Source organism: Apium graveolens, chromosome 3, assembly GCF_009905375.1.
Source record: "Apium graveolens cultivar Ventura chromosome 3, ASM990537v1, whole genome shotgun sequence".
NCBI lineage: Eukaryota > Viridiplantae > Streptophyta > Magnoliopsida > Apiales > Apiaceae > Apium > Apium graveolens.
In genome coordinates, this window is record NC_133649.1 from 218886241 (window position 1) to 218899328 (window position 13088).

Consider the following 13088-nt stretch of genomic DNA (forward strand, 5'->3'; position numbering starts at 1 on the left):
AGCAGTCTTTGCCATTGGATAAAACTTCACCAGAAACTTTTGCGCAAGATCTTGCCACGTAGTGATTGACCCAGCTGGTTCAGAATGTAACCAGTCTTTAGCCTTATCCCTCAGTGAGAATGGGAAAAGCCTCAACTTGATAGCCTCATCAGTCACGCCATTATACTTAAAAGTGCTGTAGATCTCGACAAAATTCCTTATGTGCATGTTGGGGTCTTCAGTTGCCGCTCCTCCAAAAGAAACAGAATTCTGCACCATCTGAATAGTGCCCGGTTTGATTTCAAAGGTGTTAGCTTGAATAGCCGGATGAAGGATGCTTGACTGAATGTCATCAATTTTAGGCCGAGAAAAATCCATAAGAGCTGGATCAGCTTGAACAATATGATCTCCCATGTTTGCTGGTTCTTTCTGCTCAGTTCCTGAATCCGAATCCTCAAAATATAACTTCTCCGGTGTATCAAGAACTTCGTCTTTCTCCTCAGCTGTATCTAAGGTCCTCTTGCGAGCACGAGAATGAGTTTACATAAACGTTTGCTAAAGTACCTGAAACACAACCGAAAAGAGTAATTAACTACTACTTCCTAATCACTGAGTCCTAATGACCAATGATGGTAAGTACATAAACTAAACAAATACGCCGAGTCCCCGGCAGCGGCGCCAAAAACTTGTTAGGGCGAAATCACGCACTAATATTCACGCAAGTATACGCGTTCGCAAGTAATATAGAATACTTTCTAGTTCGTTCCCTCAGAGACTCAGACTAATTTATTGTCCAATTTAACTCACTCACCAATGTATGATTACTTCTCAATGTTAAGATAATACTTAAAATTGTTGATTAAATATTAACTATAATTAACTACTTAATTAACCACTTAACTAACACTTCAATTTATCAATAATAAAACACTCATGAGATCACAACTTCATTATTACTTCCTTCTATAGCCATAGTTATTACCTTTAGCATGTGACAGTGATGATATTAATCGAATAACACAAAACTGATAAAAGCCAACTTTCATTGTACTAATACCATTCTACCAAACATCCACAATTAAGATAGAAGTTGAATAGTCATCAATTATGTTGAGTTCCTATATGTCTACAGAAATTGACAACACAACGATTTAAGCACAAGTTATTCCTTTTGATTACATAGGGAAAATAAAACTGTTAGAGTTACCCACTAATCATGCACAACGTACATGAACCTATGCTAGCATGGCAAGTTCTAAATCTCAAGATCCACCGTCGCTTCACAAGAGATTAACACCCTATCTTATATGTTCGCGACGCACATAAGACGAATACGCACAACCAATACTAGATATCATGCAATCATCACACACTAAAGTATTAAACAATTAACTAAAGAATTCCATAATAAATCCGTTGCAACCCCATGATCACGATTAGCCCATAATAGAACTTATCGCCATCATGGGTTCATATGAAATCATGATAAACGAACACAAGAAAATAACAACTAAACTAATTATATTAAAACAGAGTACGTCACAAGAGTAAATAAGTCAAAGCAAGAAAACTAGCATCCAACGTTACAACGAAACAAGAATCACAAGAATATATGCTTCCTCTTCGTTGCTGTGTGCTAAATCGGTCTTCTTCCTTATCTCCTTCGCTTCTTGCAACACAATCTAAAACATAATCCCCTCTTAATACTCTGTGAAAAACGTCTCAAATCTACTTAAATAATAGTCCCATAAAACTCAGATTACATAGAAGTTGGAAGCCAAACAGAAGTAGAAGTCTAAAACAATATATTATTTTCCCCGACCCTGCGCGGCCGCTCAGCATTTCTGCGCGGGCGCGCAAGGCTGCTGCGCGGCCGCTCAGCATTGCTGCGCGGGCGCGCAGGACCCTACTGGAAAATTTCCAGGTTTGCTCCGTTTCTTCGCCGTAATCTGCCCGTTCTTTTCCTCTCGCAATGGTGAACACATGCCAAGGCTTATTCTTGATGATTCCTTCTCCGAAATGCAACTAATACCCTGAAATGCATAAACACTAGAAAAACGCATCAAATACACAAAATACTTGATTTCAAGACACCAATTTAAGCCATTTTAAGACGTTCTAAGTGGTATAAAATGCCACTTATCATGTACTCAGGAACTTGCGAAGTATGTGTATACCCAAAAATGGGACACGTAGCTCGAATGCGGCAAGGGCGATAACCGGGATACGAAGGTGTCGTCCTTCTACTAGTAGAAAAGGTTACTATTTCCGTAGTACGACTGATCATCGTATGCGGTGGCTCCAATGAATGTCCTATTCTTCCAATTGGAATTGTGATGCAATACCGTAACCCAAGCCTAAGTGTTTGGTTTACTATTAAGGTATTCGCGGGATAATAAGATCCAGTAAAGGATTGTTTTCATAAGAAGGTGTGTATCACCAGGGATAACTATTTTTGAATAAAACGTAATTATCATATATGATGTTTTACGTGAGTTTATCATACAGTCATTTTCATACTGTACATTATTATGCTGGGCATTATAGCTCACTCTTGCTTTCTTTTAAATGACGCAACAGAACAGATAACCAGTATGCCGGTGTGGGATTTAGTCACTTGCAGTCATGGGGAGGATCCCTGGCAGCTTTGTCTCAGGTGTGCTAGAGTATCTGATAGATATAAGATATCAGTCGTAATTATTATAACTTCATGTAGAGGTTATAAATAATTGTTTGAGATCCTGTAAAGTACATTTGAGTGTAATAAAAGAAGATTACATTTTGTACGTCATTTCTAAGGCTATAACTTGTGTGTGTGAGTATGAGATTGGGGTCTGTTGGATTATTGAATCAATACCAGGTTACACATGAGTGAAGGATGGCGTGACGACCCAGATTCCTGACCCCGGATTTGGGGGCGTTACAGAAATGGTATCAGAGCCTTAAGTTATAGTACTTAGAGACGAGAGCGTTAGGAATCTGTCTAGATGCGAGATTGCGTAAGAGCTCATATAGAGTTCATCATTGGACTACTTGATGTAGCCCCAATGGGTAGGTTAGGATAAGTGTATATTTGAGGTATTAAAACATGACTAATAGGACCATTGTAGATTATCAGAATGATGAGGAGAAAAATTTGAGTCACATTTGATTTTCCAAGGATGTGGATGTAGAACTTGGAGCTGAGTCTCCAGGGAAATTGGGGTAAAGACGGTATTACCAACACCATATGTTCATTGTGATAACACGAGCCTGGTTACTCGTAGTTCTTTATAGGTTTCCCGTGAAGGGGCATCACATGTGAGGACCATGAAGTCTGATTATTAGTATACAGTTGAGGTTATTGACCCAAACTAGTTGAAGGTGTCATTTTACCAATAAGGATTTGAGTATCGTATTAATCACGAATTCACCAGAGATAGTGTTCAATATACCCTTAAGGATATTTTTCTATTAAGGAAGATTTGAATGTAATATAAGAATTTTATCATACGACGACTGCACTACATGATATTATTAGTGCACTTAACATAAAGGGTTATGATGGTTTAGCTCAGAGATCGAGAGCATCGAGAATTGATGGCATGACTACAATTAGGTGGCATAAGATTACAATGAGCGATAGTTCGATCTTAGAACCTTTTAAAAAGGATAGACCAGTGAGTCTAATGCGGAATTCTTCGGTAGATATGATATTAAAGGCTACGTATATATACACATAGACCTCTAATATATTCAGTAACATATGTTCGATTACACACACATGCCACTGAACTTATGGACTACATTGAGATCCCTAAGAGATCTCTTTGATCTGTTCCCAGGGGGAACTGGCCATTTATAGTTAGTAACGGATGCGTGTAGCAGGCAACTATCGGCTTAAGAGATGTTTTTGTAATATTTCTTAGTAAGGTCTTCAAGGTAAAACACCGGAATGACAGATATATGTGCGAAAGTCAGATTAGTAAGCGATTTTAAAATGATGAGAAAGAGACACTAGCTGAAACATGGAATTACAAAGACGAAGAGGCGGTATCATCCTCAGGCAGATAATAAGGAGAGTTAGGATAATCAGTGAAATATTTTGGCACCTACTCACTGTCATGTTACTCCCTCCAAATTGTTGATCATTCGTATCGCCTTGATAAGTCATATCAGGCAATCCTTTTCGTTCCCTACTTTGAACTTCTGATGTGACCATATTGAATAGTCTTTCTCCGTATCAGGACTTTTTCAATTCTTTTAGTTAATCCATGAACTTTCATTCATAGATTATGATCTTCTTGTTCAACTCAGAGATATTTACACTTCATTTCAATTATCCAAGAGATTTTTTTTTATTATAAATTTTCCCTCAAATTCATCGATGAATATTCAAAATGAGTATCTTCATTTGAATCTTCTTTCATACTTACTCTTCTCAGTCAAGATTGTAAATATCTAACAAGTTGTTAAAAACATCTAATATCCATATATTCCTCGGGAATCATTTTCTTCTAATCGGGATGAAATTATATATTGAACTTTGAAATCATAGGAAGGGTATCAATTTGATATTGGTATTCCGAATTAAATTCTATTTTAAGATCTGATAAAGTATATGAACTAGGGCACCTATGAGTGTACCCTTTATTTGGAAAGAAATATTTGATAAGAGGCTATCGATTGTTCTGATGCCAAGACCACTCGATTCAGAGTTATAATTGTCTTTCTCGGCCCAAATTTAAAAACTATTTATTTCAAAATCGTCATCCAGGTAGCCACAATTTCTTCAGTGGTTACGATGTTGAGATTTTTACAAATAAACTGAAATATGCCTAGTTGCATATGTTCTCATGAATGACTAGTTAATTGTCCTAACTAGTCAAAATTTTAATTAATACGACAAAAGCCTAGCTAATCGTCCTAGCTAGTTGCTATGGGCCAAACTAATTGTGATGGCCATTTTCTTAGCCGGTTGATAATATTGCTTGATATGGACTAGTTATTATTTTGCTAGTTCCACTTCCAATAAAATTTTGATTATTCCATGGTGTATTATATATGCCAGATTTAATTGTTGATGAAATTTTCAAAGAATGATTTAATTGAGACCTAACTAGGTCGCCCACTCAAACGAAAATTCATATTCAGTTTTATGAAATATTTTTTTCATGAAATATTCTATTCTTTCGTTTATATAAAGAATAACCAATTAAAATCATAAAGTAATTGAAGAACAATATACTTCCTTATTGGTTAATCATTGAGTAAAATTCCTTCCTTCAAAATAACATCATTTTGAAACCTCAATGATTAACCTTTGGTTGAGAATGTTATTTCAAATTTCCTTAGCTATTCGAAAAGAAAAGTACTCTTTCAATGGGAAAATCTTACCAGTATCATTCATATGATGTTATTATTCAGCAATCATTACTTTCAATGGATATTCTCTATAATATCACAATATAAAATCCTAAGGACATGGAAGGATAATCCTTGTTGTATTCTTCCTTCCAAGTTATAAATTTTCTGAGTGTTGTCTCTTTTATTCAGAGCTCATTATTTGTTCAGATGTTAGATTTTGAAATCTTGTTAAGATTGTCTAAATTTTATCGATATCGTGAAAATCATTTTTCCAAAGCTAATTGCCTTCCCAACAAAGAGAGGAATAGTTGAGAACCGGTTGTTGCAATATGAGACTGAAAGCTCAGTGCTATGATGGTGCAATCGGAGCATCGTGATGAGTAAGTTGTTTTAAAGAGAAGAATACCATGTTTAGTTATTATCATAATTATCTTTAATATGGTTATAGAAGAACGAAAATAGGGATACGACGTGATTAGTAAGGTACACTTCTATGAAACATTATCAGTAGAGGTGCTAATAAATTCGGGGAAAACCAAGCATGTATGAATTTGAGAAATAAGATTTTCAAGAATTGAAGGTAAGGTTAGTAGCAATCCCGTGCTAGAACTACTCGACGATAAAAATAGGATGTTCCGTGAAGTCTAATGATATGTCTACGCAGCTTAAGGACCGTGACATAAGGTGTCCTAATAATGATCTAGAATAATTGCGATAAGGTTCGCATGGAAAGGGACAAGAAGTTTACTTATAAGAAAATTTTGGAATTTTTTTTCACTAAACATGAGATAGAGGCCATAGTCAAATTGATCAAAGGCTATGATTGAGAAATCTATTATTATCAAGGAAAGGCCAATATGGTGGCCGACACTTTAAGTAGGAAAAGATATATTGAGGATGGCAAATCTCAAAATAACTAATGAGAAGGATCGCATAAAAAGAACGCTTTTTTACTTAACAAGAAGACTTAAAGATGCCTAAAAACATAAACGGATATTAGTCATGACAGAAATGAAAAAGGATGTCATTGAGTAGGTATGTAAGTATTCGACATGGTTGAAAATGAAACCGGAAAGGCGAGGTTAAAATTTTGGCGATTACGACTTGTAGATGTCCCAAATATGAGTAAGAGTTAATTATAATAAATTTTGAAGGAGGATTATCAAGAACCAAGTTAGCCGTCGTGCTATTTGAGAATTTTGAGTGATAGATTAAATAGGACCACTTACTTTATTATGCAAACGATAGATGTCCACTCTACAAAATTTTTATGAACGAAGAAGAGATAATTGGGACAGCGAGACCCCGTGACGACTGCACCACACAAGGACCCAAGATTTAATTTCACAACGGGACTATTTCCCAAGATATTTTACGAAAAAGGACGGAATAATGCACGACTTAGAGTTCTCAAATCAACAAGTAGAACGAGAACACTATCCTGATCATTGAAGATATGTCTAGCGGCTTACCTTTTATTTGGAAAGGTTTGGGGAATCGCCTATTATTGCCAGATAATTCGTATAGATGTACTTACCACGCTAGCATACGAAAAAAAATAGTCGCCGATATCCCTTACGAAGGGCAACATGAAAGAATGAAGGATGTCATTGTTAGAACTGATAGAAGGCAAAGAAGATCATACATGCCCTATAAAGGCCACTAGTAGCAGGTACCAATAAACGTGAATACGTCTAAGGCGCTAGCGAGAATAACAAGTATGACCCAGAAAGTGTCGTAGTACTATAGATATTATACGGGGAATGATTAAAGAAGTCCGACCGATGACGGAAGCTAAACGTTGCACGATCCTAAAACGTGTCAATAAATTGCGTATGAAATGGTGCTTCCTTCAAGATGGCAACAGGACGATGACGTGCTTTACGTTACTACGGGAAGAAATGTTAAATCTGGCGCTAAGCGTGTAGCAGGAGACGAGAGTGTAGAAATGCGATGAGAACTTCTTATATAGAATAATCGACATAGATGATGCGCCCAAAATGGGAAAACGTTAAGGAATGAAACTCTAGCACTAGTAGGAGCGATGTAGGGGGAAACGAATAAGTTGAAAGATGATTCCAAACACTAGAAGATGCGCTAATCGTCCATGTTATCAATTTTTAAGGGAAATGAAGCGGCCAGTTGACGTTAATCGAATTATCGACAATAACGAGTTATCATGCGTGCATTGGAATGGCTACAAAGCTTGTACGAAAGAAAGAATCGTTCTCTCTTAGGTTGGGAAGAAATTGGTAAGCGGAGGATACTGGACCGTAGTTGAGTCAACAGACCAAAGGAATTCCTAGAACTTATCAGAACCCGGCTAGTGGCAGCCCAGGATGAACAATAGAGATATGCGGACCAGAACTATAAGGGCAGAAAGTACGAAGTAGCGGACTAAGCATTGTTTAAAGTACCTCCCAAGGAGGGAGTGATGAGATTCGAAAGGGAAAGAAATGTTGAACCCAAGATTTATTGGACCAGTTGAAGAATTAAAGGACTAAGAAAGTTGACTTATAAATTAGCACCATCGTCGAATGGTCACCAAGTTTATAACGAGTACCACGAATCGAGGTTAGGAAATACAACGGCTAAAACCAAAAATATAATGGAAAACGAGCTAATAAACTCTTAGCCAGACTTAGCGTATGTCGAGTAACATGTAGAGGTCATAAGACTACAAAGACGAGTACCCGGAAATATATTGGATGGGTGATTGGAAATTTTATGAAAAGATCAAATACTGCAAGATCAACATGAGAACTCGAGGTTGTCATGCGAGAAGCATATCCCTACAAGTTTCTCAACTGATTCCAGGACGGAATCCTTTTAAGGAGGGAAGACTGTAAGAACCCAAATTTTTGACATCGGTAAAAGACCTTTATGAATAGTAATATAATAACTTGAATTTTTGAGACCTTGTAAAACGTTTAATGAATAGTAACCCTGACGGACGGGAAATTTTTTTGAGCCCACACTATTTAGTGCATGAGAAAATGAGTTTCGGAGTTGATATTATGATTATACGTACCAAATGAGTGTATGTAAACGCTATTAGTTTTCGAAGAAAACGAACTTTGAAAAACGACCGTATTTACGACTCATTGATGATTAAGGGAATCACAATATAATTACGAGATTAAAACCCTACATATTTATATTCAAGTATGATAATTAAAAATATAAGGAATAAATATGAAAGGAATTACGTCGCGAACCATTTACGAGTAAGTATTACGAAAACGTTTAAGCAACCGAGCGAACGCGTAAATGATTAAATAAACATACCGCACTAACTAAACCATGGTAAGAAAGTAACCATGGTTACTTTATCAAATATTAAGCTAACCATAGGATGATCAAGCAAGATAGCCAAAATAAGTGTGCTAAAGAAGCTAACACATGTAGTTAGATTGCCAATGGTGCAAGGAATGGTGAAGCTTCCTGGATCTTTCAGTTTTGGTGGTAACTTTTGTTGCAGAACCGCGCTGCATTCTTCCGTGAGAGCAACGGTTTCAAGGTCATCCAGTTTCACCTTCCTTGAAAGAATAGTCTTCATAAACTTCGCATAACTAGGCATTTGTTCCAGAGCCTCAGCGAAAGGTATATTGATGTGAAGTTTCTTGAACACCTCCAGAAACTTCCCGAACTGTCTATCCAGCTTTTGTTGCTGCAATCTCTTAGGAAAAGGTGGTGGAGGATAGAGCTGTTTCTCCCCTATATTAGCCTCAGGCAGAGTGTGTTCAACAGTAGTCTTCCTTGGTTCCGCCGCTTTCTCCCTTTGCTTAGATTCTTCATCTCGAACTTCAGCTTCGACTTCTTTTGCCTTTTCAGCATCAGCTACTTTTCCAGACCTTAAGGTAATAGCCTTGACTTGCTCTTTAGCTTCCTTCCTGCCTGGTACTTCCGTGTCACTGGGAAGAGTGCCAGGTTGACGATTGAGCACTGCATTGGCTAATTGACCGATTTGATTTTCCAAGGTCTTGATAGAAACCGCCTGACTCTTGCACAACAGCTTAAGTTCCTCAAAATCAGCACTAGTAGGTGCAGCTGCACTTCCCTGTTGAGGATATGATTGTCTTGTAGCATACTGCTGTGGTTGCTGGAATCCAGGTGGGTTAAACTGTTTACTCACTCCTTGCTGATATGGTGGCTGAATAGCATTCTGATTATTTCCCCAGCTGAAATTTGGATGATTTCTGTTGTTAGGATGATAGGTCGCTGGCACAGGCTGCTGTTGTCGCTGATAATTATTCACATACTGAACAGATTCATTGACAAGAGAACACTGATCCGTAGCATGAGAACCTGCACAAAGCTCACAAACCATAGCTATTTGATTAACTCCATACATAGCCAAAGAATCAACCTTCATTGATAGCGCTTGAAGCTGGGCTGCAATAACGGTGGCTGCATCAACTTCCAGAATACCTGCTACCTTGCCTGACGTCATCCTCTGAGTTGGGTTTTGATGCTCATTTGCAGCCATCGTCTCGATAAGATTATACGCCTCAGTATAGCTTTTAGCCCATAAGGCGCCTCCAGCTGCTGCATCGAGCATGGGCCGAGATTGAGCCCCCAAACCATTATAAAAACCAGTGATTACCATCCAATCCGGCATTCCATGATGTGGACATTTTCTCAACATTTCCTTGTAGCGTTCCCAAGCCTCGCACATAGATTTTGTAGGTTGCTGCGCAAACTGAGTAAGAGCACTCCTCATAGCAGCAGTCTTTGCCATTGGATAAAACTTCACCAGAAACTTTTGCGCAAGATCTTGCCACGTAGTGATTGACCCAGCTGGTTCAGAATGTAACCAGTCTTTAGCCTTATCCCTCAGTGAGAATGGGAAAAGCCTCAACTTGATAGCCTCATCAGTCACGCCATTATACTTAAAAGTGCTGTAGATCTCGACAAAATTCCTTATGTGCATGTTGGGGTCTTCAGTTGCCGCTCCTCCAAAAGAAACAGAATTCTGCACCATCTGAATAGTGCCCGGTTTGATTTCAAAGGTGTTAGCTTGAATAGCCGGATGAAGGATGCTTGACTGAATGTCATCAATTTTAGGCCGAGAAAAATCCATAAGAGCTGGATCAGCTTGAACAATATGATCTCCCATGTTTGCTGGTTCTTTCTGCTCAGTTCCTGAATCCGAATCCTCAAAATATAACTTCTCCGGTGTATCAAGAACTTCGTCTTTCTCCTCAGCTGTATCTAAGGTCCTCTTGCGAGCACGAGAATGAGTTTACATAAACGTTTGCTAAAGTACCTGAAACACAACCGAAAAGAGTAATTAACTACTACTTCCTAATCACTGAGTCCTAATGACCAATGATGGTAAGTACATAAACTAAACAAATACGCCGAGTCCCCGGCAGCGGCGCCAAAAACTTGTTAGGGCGAAATCACGCACTAATATTCACGCAAGTATACGCGTTCGCAAGTAATATAGAATACTTTCTAGTTCGTTCCCTCAGAGACTCAGACTAATTTATTGTCCAATTTAACTCACTCACCAATGTATGATTACTTCTCAATGTTAAGATAATACTTAAAATTGTTGATTAAATATTAACTATAATTAACTACTTAATTAACCACTTAACTAACACTTCAATTTATCAATAATAAAACACTCATGAGATCACAACTTCATTATTACTTCCTTCTATAGCCATAGTTATTACCTTTAGCATGTGACAGTGATGATATTAATCGAATAACACAAAACTGATAAAAGCCAACTTTCATTGTACTAATACCATTCTACCAAACATCCACAATTAAGATAGAAGTTGAATAGTCATCAATTATGTTGAGTTCCTATATGTCTACAGAAATTGACAACACAACGATTTAAGCACAAGTTATTCCTTTTGATTACATAGGGAAAATAAAACTGTTAGAGTTACCCACTAATCATGCACAACGTACATGAACCTATGCTAGCATGGCAAGTTCTAAATCTCAAGATCCACCGTCGCTTCACAAGAGATTAACACCCTATCTTATATGTTCGCGACGCACATAAGACGAATACGCACAACCAATACTAGATATCATGCAATCATCACACACTAAAGTATTAAACAATTAACTAAAGAATTCCATAATAAATCCGTTGCAACCCCATGATCACGATTAGCCCATAATAGAACTTATCGCCATCATGGGTTCATATGAAATCATGATAAACGAACACAAGAAAATAACAACTAAACTAATTATATTAAAACAGAGTACGTCACAAGAGTAAATAAGTCAAAGCAAGAAAACTAGCATCCAACGTTACAACGAAACAAGAATCACAAGAATATATGCTTCCTCTTCGTTGCTGTGTGCTAAATCGGTCTTCTTCCTTATCTCCTTCGCTTCTTGCAACACAATCTAAAACATAATCCCCTCTTAATACTCTGTGAAAAACGTCTCAAATCTACTTAAATAATAGTCCCATAAAACTCAGATTACATAGAAGTTGGAAGCCAAACAGAAGTAGAAGTCTAAAACAATATATTATTTTCCCCGACCCTGCGCGGCCGCTCAGCATTTCTGCGCGGGCGCGCAAGGCTGCTGCACGGCCGCTCAGCATTGCTGCGCGGGCGCGCAGGACCCTACTGGAAAATTTCCAGGTTTGCTCCGTTTCTTCGCCGTAATCTGCCCGTTCTTTTCCTCTCGCAATGGTGAACACATGCCAAGGCTTATTCTTGATGATTCCTTCTCCGAAATGCAACTAATACCCTGAAATGCATAAACACTAGAAAAACGCATCAAATACACAAAATACTTGATTTCAAGACACCAATTTAAGCCATTTTAAGACGTTCTAAGTGGTATAAAATGCCACTTATCATGTACTCAGGAACTTGCGAAGTATGTGTATACCCAAAAATGGGACACGTAGCTCGAATGCGGCAAGGGCGATAACCGGGATACGAAGGTGTCGTCCTTCTACTAGTAGAAAAGGTTACTATTTCCGTAGTACGACTGATCATCGTATGCGGTGGCTCCAATGAATGTCCTATTCTTCCAATTGGAATTGTGATGCAATACCGTAACCCAAGCCTAAGTGTTTGGTTTACTATTAAGGTATTCGCGGGATAATAAGATCCAGTAAAGGATTGTTTTCATAAGAAGGTGTGTATCACCAGGGATAACTATTTTTGAATAAAACGTAATTATCATATATGATGTTTTACGTGAGTTTATCATACAGTCATTTTCATACTGTACATTATTATGCTGGGCATTATAGCTCACTCTTGCTTTCTTTTAAATGACGCAACAGAACAGATAACCAGTATGCCGGTGTGGGATTTAGTCGCTTGCAGTCATGGGGAGGATCCCTGGCAGCTTTGTCTCAGGTGTGCTAGAGTATCTGATAGATATAAGATATCAGTCGTAATTATTATAACTTCATGTAGAGGTTATAAATAATTGTTTGAGATCCTGTAAAGTACATTTGAGTGTAATAAAAGAAGATTACATTTTGTACGTCATTTCTAAGGCTATAACTTGTGTGTGTGAGTATGAGATTGGGGTCTGTTGGATTATTGAATCAATACCAGGTTACACATGAGTGAAGGATGGCGTGACGACCCAGATTCCTGACCCCGGATTTGGGGGCGTTACAGAAATGGTATCAGAGCCTTAAGTTATAGTACTTAGAGACGAGAGCGTTAGGAATCTGTCTAGATGCGAGATTGCGTAAGAGCTCATATAGAGTTCATCATTGGACTACTTGATGTAGCCCCAATGGGTAGGTT

General features: G+C 37.9%; 1 non-coding gene across 1 annotated transcript; it reads left to right on the top strand.

Annotated features, from left to right (window-relative positions):
* The first annotated feature begins 9944 nt into the window (after window positions 1-9944).
* On the top strand, window positions 9945-10051 carry LOC141715987 (small nucleolar RNA R71). Its single transcript, XR_012572724.1, has one exon. It is a non-coding gene; the product is annotated as a small nucleolar RNA R71 (small nucleolar RNA).
* Window positions 10052-13088: the final 3037 nt, after the last annotated feature.